Below are 9,176 nucleotides of genomic sequence, written 5' to 3'. Positions count from 1 at the left end.
CGGTTTGGAGCTCCCAGGCTCCCGATGTTGAAGTCGGCGCCGCCCGCTCTGCTCCGCAGACCCGCAGCCCGGAGGTGTTGATCTCGGCGGTCACAGCTCACCAGAGCTCCAGCGCGTCGATCCAGCGCGGCGACCCAGGCAAGGCATCGCCCGCTCCGCTCCGCGATAGAGCTCCAGCGCTGTGCCGCCACCGAAGCCGAGGTGCCGGGCAGTCCCCGCCACGAAACGGCGCTCCACGCCCGCTGGTAGGCCACGAGGACGGGTCGACGGGGCAGCCCGGAGAAAAAGCTGCCTCACCGACCAGGTAGGGACCTAGAAGTAAAATTACCCCCTACATTAAGAAGTCCATTTCTCCAATGGACGAAGCACAGGACTTACTCAAAACTTAAAAGAAAGTGAATTAAACGGACGGCTGCTGGTTAGCAGCCGTTCCCCAAGATGGCTCCTCCTCCTCGTCTCTGGTGCTGTAAGGCTGTGGCTCTTATTGTAAACTCACTGCTCGTGACTGATTGCCACAATTAAATGAGAAGTCCATTAACTGCATGTTAGTGCCAGGACAGCAGAACATGGAAAAGGTGAAAGGAGGTCTTGTATTATATGGATTAGATGGATTGGTATGGGCACAGTGTGGGCCAAGGACAATGCCACGTTGTATTCAGAACCCTGCCTATTGATTATTCAGCTTTCAAATTTATCAATAAACATTTTTTCCATCAAGTATTTCTGTAGTTTATTTTACACCTGGAAAGAAAGAGTATTGGTATTAGTTGCTCTTTTACTATTAGAGGGTTAGTAAATTACTAGAGTTAGTGCTTCTGACGCACAAGACCATGAAGACCTTGGTTACAAATAGAATTCCTTCAGGTGCTGTTTACAAGATGCTTCAAATTACTTCACTCCTACTCAGACAGACATAGAATTGAAGTTCAGGGGACAGTTAATCCACAAACTGCTGTCAAGCACAGTGCTATTTATCCCAAAGACGTGTGGGTTTGTAGGTTAATTGGCCCCTAGTGTGCAGCGAGCTAATGCAAAAGTGGGATAACATAGAAACATAGAAAATAGGTGCAGGAGTAGGCCATTCGGCCCTTCGAGCCTGCACCGCCATTCAATATGATCATGGCTGATCATCCAACTCAGTATCCCGTACCTGCCTTCTCTCCATACCCCCTGATCCCTTTAGCCACAAGGGCCACATCTAACTCCCTCTTAAATATAGCCAATGAACTGTGGCCTCAACTACCTTCTGTGGCAGAGAGTTCCACAGATTTACCACTCTGTGTGTAAATCTGGTGTTGGTGTGAACGTGTGATCGATGGTCAGCGTGGACTCCAGTTGGGCCGAAGGTTCTGTTTCAATGTTGTATCTGTAAACTAAACTAAACTGAACAATTGCTTTAGCTCTTTCTCTCAGGTGGTCTCCTCCACTTCCCATGGTTTGCTAACCCTGAAAGGTACTGAATGGATCAAGGGACCCTTATGGCAATCTAAGATAGATACAAAGTTCTGGTGTAACTCAGCGGGTCAGGCGGCATCTCTAGCGGAAAAGGATGGGTGACGTTTCGTTTCGGGACTCGGGACCCTTCTTCAGGCTGATTGTAGGGGGTTGCAACTGGAAGCAAGAAAAGACTACTAACTTGCTTCCAGCTTCTCCCCCCTACAGTCAGGTTGAAGAAAGGTCTTCAGGCACCTTCTCCCGAAGGCAATCTGCTGCCCATCACAACATGAGTGGTTCAACCCGATTTTCAGTTTAGTTTATTGTCACATATACCAAGGTACAGTGAAAAGCTTTTGTTGCGTGCTGACCAGCCAGCGGAAAGACAATATAGGATTACAATCGAGCCATACACAGCGTACAGATACATAATAGGGGAATAACGTTTAGTGCAATGTAATGCCTGTAATGTCCAATCACTTATGGTCCGCTAGGAGTTCAGGACCACTCTCTGGTTGTGGTAGTTTGGTTCAATTGCCCGATAACAGCTGGGAAGAAATTGTCCCGGAATCTGGAGGTGTTCGTTCTCACACTTCTATACCTTTCATTCATTTTGAGAGGGGGGAAGAGGGAGTGGCCAAGGTGAGACTCATCCTTGATTATGCTGCTGGCCTTGCCGAGGCAGTGTGAGTTATAAATGGAGTCAATGGAAGGGAGGCTGGTTTGTGTGATGGTCTGGGCTGCACCCACAATTTGCTGCAATTTCTTGCGGTCTTGGATGAAGCTGTTCCGAAATCATGCTGTGATGCATCCCGATAAAATGCTTTCTTTTTTTTTCTTCTTTTTTTTAAATTTATTTATTAGAAGTAAGTACAATACAGTGGCGCCTTTTTTCAGGTGCCAAATATATATTAACATAATACATTCTCTGTACAACTTCATTTTTATTTTTTTAAAGAGAGAAATAAGAAAGAAAGAGATAGTAGAGAGTAGAAAAACGTGTAGTGTGTATAAAACAAGAAAGAGATAGTGAAGAAGGGAAATAAGAAAGAGGAGAGAGCAAGAGAGAGATTAGCAAATCGACGATAGGAGATGAGTTTTTATATTGGATAAAATGCTTTCTACGGCGCATCTGTAGGAGTTCGTGAGAGTTGTTGGGGACATGCCCAACTTCCTAAGTGTTGTTAGGAAGTAGAGGCATTAGTGTGCTTTCTTGGTCGTTGTTTGAGTATGGGTGGTCCTAGAGAAACCGTTGGTGATATTGGTGATATTTAACGCTATTTAATTCCATTTCAACTCAACACAAACAGTGCTTTTGAGAAGGAATTTCTTTAGTCAGAGGGTGGTGAATCTGTGGAATTCATTGCCTCAGAAGGCTGTGGAGGCCAAGTCAATGGAGATAGGTAGAGATAGATAGATGCTTGATTAGTACGGGTGTCAGGGGTTATGGGGAGAAGGCAGGAGAATGAGGTTGAGAGGGAGAGATAGATCGGATGGCGGAGTAGGCTTGATGGGCCGAATGGCCCAATTCTGCTCCAATCACTTGTGACCTTATGACTGCTCTCCTCACTCTCCCCGACAGTTGCATTAATGGGTAAAACCCGGTCACAAGATCAACGATGACTTGTTGTTCAGTTGTCATTCAGTAGCTGCAGTCTCAGGAGATCATATTCATTTGTTCTCCGAATGGATTGGGTTTCCTTGCAAGTCAAGACAAAACCATTTGCCATCACCTCCCCGTGACCTTGGCAGGCTGTAACTGAGATGTTTATTTTGCAGATTGAGTAAGGAATCGGGGAACCGAGAGCGGGTTCACTTTTCATACAGGGCAAAATATAGATCATCACTGAAATGTAATTCCACTGCATGTTCTCACTTGTTCCAATGCCCTGCAATCCCTCCTTATACCTTGCCCTCAGAATCATTCCACCTCCGCTCTCCAGAGGCCTTTCATTGAAATGTAGAAACATAGAAAATAGGTGCATGAGGAGGCCATTCGGCCCTTCGAGCCAGCACCGCCATTCATTGTGATCATGGCTGATCGTCCCCTATCAATAACCCGTGCCTGCCTTCTCCCCATATCCCTTGACTCCACTAGCCCCTAGAGCTCTATCCAACTCACTCTTAAATCCATCCAGTGACTTGGCCTCTGTGGCAGGGAATTCCATAAATTCACAACTCTCTGGGTGAAAAAGTTTTTTCTCACCTCAGTCTTAAATGACCTCCCCTTTATTCTAAGACTATGGCCCCTGGTTCTGGACTCGCCCCACATTGGGAACATTTTTCCTGCATCTAGCTTGTCCAGTCCTTTTATCTATCTATATTACTAAAAGTCTGTTCTTGACCGGTTTTGGCCATCTGTGCTGCGATTTCCGAAAGAACGCCGCCACCTACGGCCGTCATTTTTGGCCACCTTGCTCAGAGCCCCCCTCCGCCGCATGTGTGCCGAGGATTTTCCCCGTCGATTAAACATGACAGAGATATTCATGTTTTTACAAAATTCCCCATTCTCTCTGCTGCCCCCGCTGGCGGCAGGGGGGAGGGACTATAAAACCAGGAAGTGGTGTGCCTCAATCAGTGTCTGCAAGCTGGAGGAAGGCAGAGGGTCACATTTCTCTGAGCTGTGAATAACACTGAACACATGTCTACTCAAATGTAAGTGTCCATAATGGTTCTAAAATGCTTGCAGAATAATGGATGGGATTTATATAGCGCCTTTCTAATACTCAAGGCGCTTAAATGTGTCTAATGGTTCTAAAATGTTTGCAAAAAGTGTCTATTGGTTCTAAAATGTTTGCAAAAAGTGTCTCTTTTGGTTCTACAATGCTTGCAGAATATGTCTATTGGTTCTAAAGCTTGCAAAAAATGTGTCTTGGTTCTAAAGCTTGCAAAAAAATGTCTATTGGTTCTAAAGCTTTCAAAAAATGTCTATTGGTTCTAAAGCTTGCAAAAAAATGTCTATTGGTTCTAAAGCTTGCAAAAAAATGACTATTGGTTCTAAAGCTTGGGTGTGGCTTGAAGTTGAAAGGCACTACTTCCTGCAGATGGTGGCTTGGGTGCAATGGCTTGAAGTTAAAATGCATTACTTACTGCAAATGGGGGCGTGGGTGCATTGGCTTGAAGTTGAAAGGCACTACTTACTGCAATTTGTGGCTTGAAGTTGAAAGGCACTACTTACTGCAAATGGTGGCTTGGATGCAATGGCTTGAAGTTAAAAGACATTACTTACTGCAAATGGTGACTTGAAGTTGAAAGGTACTACTTACTGCAAATGGTGACTTGAAGTTGAAAGGCACTACTTACTGCAAATGGTGGCTTGGGTGGTTTGGCTTGAAGTTAAAAGGCACTACTGTAAATGCACTTACTTCCTGTTTGCACTGTATATTGATTTTAGATAAAACGCTACCACTTACGGCTGTGATTTTTGGCCATCTTACTCAGTCCTCCTCCGCTGAGCAGGTGCAGAGAATTCTTCCCATCAATTAAAAATAAAAGTGTTATTAGGTTTTTAAAAAATGTTGAAAATCTCTCTCCTGTCAATCACTCCATGAAAGCCACACCTTTTCCGGTGGGGGTTATAAAACCCGGAAATGTGGGTGTGGCTCAGTCTTGAAGTTGAAAGCCACTACTTACTGCAAATGGTGGCATGGGTGCATTGGCTTGAAGTTGATGCAAGATGGAGGAGGGAGAGGTCACGACTCGCTGTCTTTAGTGGCTTTGCACCCTACTTCAAATGGTATGAAACTGCACTTGAATTTGATGGCCTTGCACCCTGCTAGAAGTGGTAAGAAACTGCACTTGAATTTGGTGGCCTTATACCCTGCTTGAAATAGAATTTCGAGGATTAGCCGTGAGTCAACTACCAGCCCACCAGCCGTGAGTGAGTGAGTTGCCAGCACAACAGGCTTGATTGACTGAGACGCCAGCCCAAGAATCCATTTGGCGCACAATTTGCATACTAGCACTGGAAACCAGTACCTTCAGCCCACAACACCCATACTAGCGCTCCAGAAAGCCCCCCCCCCCCCAACTGGCCACCAATATTAGAATTGGAGAGGTGGAGAGGTGGAATATTGCGTTGGATGACCAGCCCTCCTGTGTGATGCTGGGACCCAACGGGTCCCACTTAGTCTAGTAATTTTATATGTTTCTATAAGATCACCCCCTCATCCTTCTAAACTCCAGTGAATACAAGCCTAGTCTTTTCAATCTTTCCGCATATGACAGTCCCGCCATCCCAGGGATCAATCTCGTGAACCTACGCTGCACTGCCTCAATCACAAGGATGTCCTTCCTCAACTTAGGAGACCAAAACTGTAAAAGGGGCAAAAGGTTTAGAAGGTGAAAAGGTCAAGTGGGAAGGTCAGCTCTGATATTGGAGATGGTCCTTCATGTGCTCAGTTTTGGGTGATGTTGCCAGGAGTGAATGTCTCATCGGGGAAAGTGGCTGCAGGTTTGGAACGTACAAAAACCATACGGTTTTCTTGGGCTTACTGAGAAGATGCTTCTCCCAGAGGGTGGCACGGTGGCACAGCGGTAGAGTTGCTGCCTTACAGCGCCTGCAATGCCGGAGACCCGACCCTCAATTCCCCTACTCTGGGCTAGAGACTCTGTGCATCTACCCGATCTTATGATAGTCCTCTCCTCTCTTCCTCTAGTGTGTAGGATAGTTTTAACATGCGGGGATCGTTTGTCGGTGCAGACTCGGTGGGCCGAAGGGCCTGTTTCCGAGCTGCATCTCTAAACAAAGTGGTCATATAATTAGCCGCAGTTATTGATCTCCAATTATTTCAGTGCCTCCCTTTATCAACGTCATTAACTAATTCCGCTCCCACACCATTGTATCATTAGGGGCCGGCGAGCTTATTAATTCCTCCAATTCCTCAGAACAGTGCAGATCGATAGAGTTGAGCCTGGCAAGGTACAAAGCGTTGAGCAGCACATCAGTAGAGCAACGTTAACTGAATCAAATCTTTCCTCTTCAATAATTCAACCAGTAAACAATTTCTTTGCACTTGGTGTTCATCCTTCATGTTAACCTGTTGCAGGCAAGGACTGGAGGAAGATGAATCAGTGGACAAAGTGCTTAGTCTTTACTACTGTACTTGCATTCCAAATCCTTCAGTCATTCTCACGGACCAATAACTCTGGGCCGCTTACAACCCAGCAGTATGAATATTGATTTCTCTAACTTCAAGTAATCCTTGCATCCCCTCCCTCCCCGTCCCTCCCCCACCCTAGTCATCGTACTAGTTTCACTGTCGTTCTGTTGAGTTTCACTGTCTGCCTAACTCGTTATCACCTACTTACTTACTTACTGCCTTATTCTGCCTCCTGGCATGTAGGGCAGCAACGAAGGTCCTCCACTCAGTAGTGTTGGTTCCTTCAGTTGCTGTTTCCGTAACATATTTGTTTTACGAGACAGGGTTGTTAGCCCCTGTGCTCAACCTCCAAGCTGGAGGACCAGTGGATCGCACTTCGTCTCGCCTCTACCCTTCGACCTGTCCAGCATGGGAGACCCTAACAGGAGACGAATCTCCCGCTGGCATAGCTCTAGGGGTCACTGAGACACACAAGCTCCCCGACCACGACAAGGTTGCAATCCAACGATGAGTGTTATCCCCTAGCCCACAGCCAACAATGGAACGTTGTGGGCTCCACCTTTCCTAAAATAGTCGTTACTTTTTTGCTCTAGAACCTTTCATTCATTTGTTCTATATCACCGTCTATGTCTCATTTCCCTCTCCCCTGACTCTCAGTCTGAACAAGGGTCTCGACCCGAAATGTCACCTATTCCTTTTCTCCAGTTCCTTCTCTCCAGAGATGTTGCCTGACCCGCTGAGTGACTCCAGCGCGCCGTGACTCTTCACGTGTCGGCAGGTTTGGTTTGACGGACTCGGGTTAACCTTTTGTCCGTTTTACTTTATCTAATGGAATTATTTTACGCTCCCACAAGATATTCACCCCCCCCCAGTTATGTTGAACAACCAGAGCATGCTGATCTTATTTTCAATTAGTAGATGAGCAGGAAAATAATGAATTGGATCATAAATCTGTGAGAGAAAGGTGCCTTTGATTCACGAATGAAGTGAGAAGTGGGAGAAGTTGGCAACTCTTCACATTGCGCTTCATTGAAAGTACAGCGTAACGAGGGACATCGGGATGGTAGACCTCAGTAAGCTTTTCCATGACCAGAGGGAGAAGGTTTAAGAGAAGGAGTACGAGTTTCAGCAGTAAAAGCAAACTCAATGCTGGGATTTATTGCAAGAGGGCTTGTATACAAAAACAGGGATGTAATGCTGAGGCTCCATGAGGCGTTGGTAAGGCCACATTTGGAATATTGTGAGCAATTGTGGGCACCACCATATCTGAGGAAGGATGTGCTGGCTCTGGAGAGGGTCCAGAGGAGGTTTACAAGAATGATCCCAGGAATGAGTTGGTTAACCTATGATGAGCGTTTGTCATCATGGGCCTGTACTCACTGGAGTTTAGGAGAATGAGGGGCAACCTCATTGAAACATACAGAATAGTGAAAGGCTTGGATAGAGTGGATGTGCAGAGGATGTTTCCACTAGTGGGAGAGTCTAGGACTGGAGGTCAAAGTCTCAGAATTAAAGGACGTTCTATTAGGAAGGAGAGGAGACATTCCTTTAGTCAGAGGGTGATGAATCTGTGGAATTCTTTGTCACAGAAGGCTGTGAAAGCCAAGACAGTGGATATTTTTAAGGCAGAGATAGATAGATTCTTGAATAGTACAGGTTTCAGAGGTTATGGGGAGAAGGCAGGAGAATGGGGCTAGGAGGGAGAGATAGATCAGCCAAGATTGAATGGCGGAGTAGACTTGATGGGCCTTAATGGCCTAGTTCTACTCCTATCCCTTATGACCTTATGACCTTACAGGGTTTAGAGAGCAGTTAATGAAGACTTTTCACCTAACGGGTTGGTCGGGTTGGTCGTGTACGGGGTGATCGTGGTTGGCGTGGACTCGGTGGGCTAAAGGACCTGTTTCCGTGCTGCATCTTTAAGTCTACAGTCCAAAGTCTAAGATGGAAAATCAAATATGTTTGTGCACTTGCTGCCGTCAGTCTTTGTGCGCGGTTTAGATCGTTTGATCTGTTAACGGGAGCTCTCAACACTTTTTTTTTGTAGTATGAAAAATAATTTATTTAATTCCGATCACGATACAAAGCAAAACCGTGGTCACACACCCACCACAAAGGTGCAAAATCACCAGATTATCTAGACACTAAATTTTCAAAAAAAGATGTTACATTCCATACAAATATACTAAACAACCAGTGGCGGACTGGCCAGGGTGCCAGCTTGCCTGATGGCAAGTGGGCCCCTGATGAAGTGGGCCCCCTATATCAAATGGGCCCCTGATGAAGTGGGCCCCCTTTGTCTCCTGGCAACCAATATTTTTAGACCCAGTCCGCCACTGTAAATAACTATCATACAACTGTGTCCGTCTCTAACACCATCGGGAGCGGACGTAAAAGGGGCAAGCATCTGGCTCGGGCGAGGCCCTCTTCCGCCTGGTGCCGTGACTCGCGGATGGCCAACTTGGCCAGGCCGGGGAGCAACCCAACGAGGACATCTTCGGCCCTGCCCACTCCCTAGATCCCATCACCAGTCCTCCAGGTCGCTGGCAGCAGAGCCGCTCCTCCCCCTAGGGGCCAGAGGTGGAGTGGCGGTGCTCCTTGCCCTCTGGACCTTGGCTACAAGGGGACGCTCTACTGGTC

Source organism: Amblyraja radiata, chromosome 25 (genome assembly GCF_010909765.2).
Source record: "Amblyraja radiata isolate CabotCenter1 chromosome 25, sAmbRad1.1.pri, whole genome shotgun sequence".
Taxonomy (NCBI): Eukaryota; Metazoa; Chordata; class Chondrichthyes; order Rajiformes; family Rajidae; genus Amblyraja; species Amblyraja radiata.
This window is presented reverse-complemented; position numbering follows the sequence as displayed.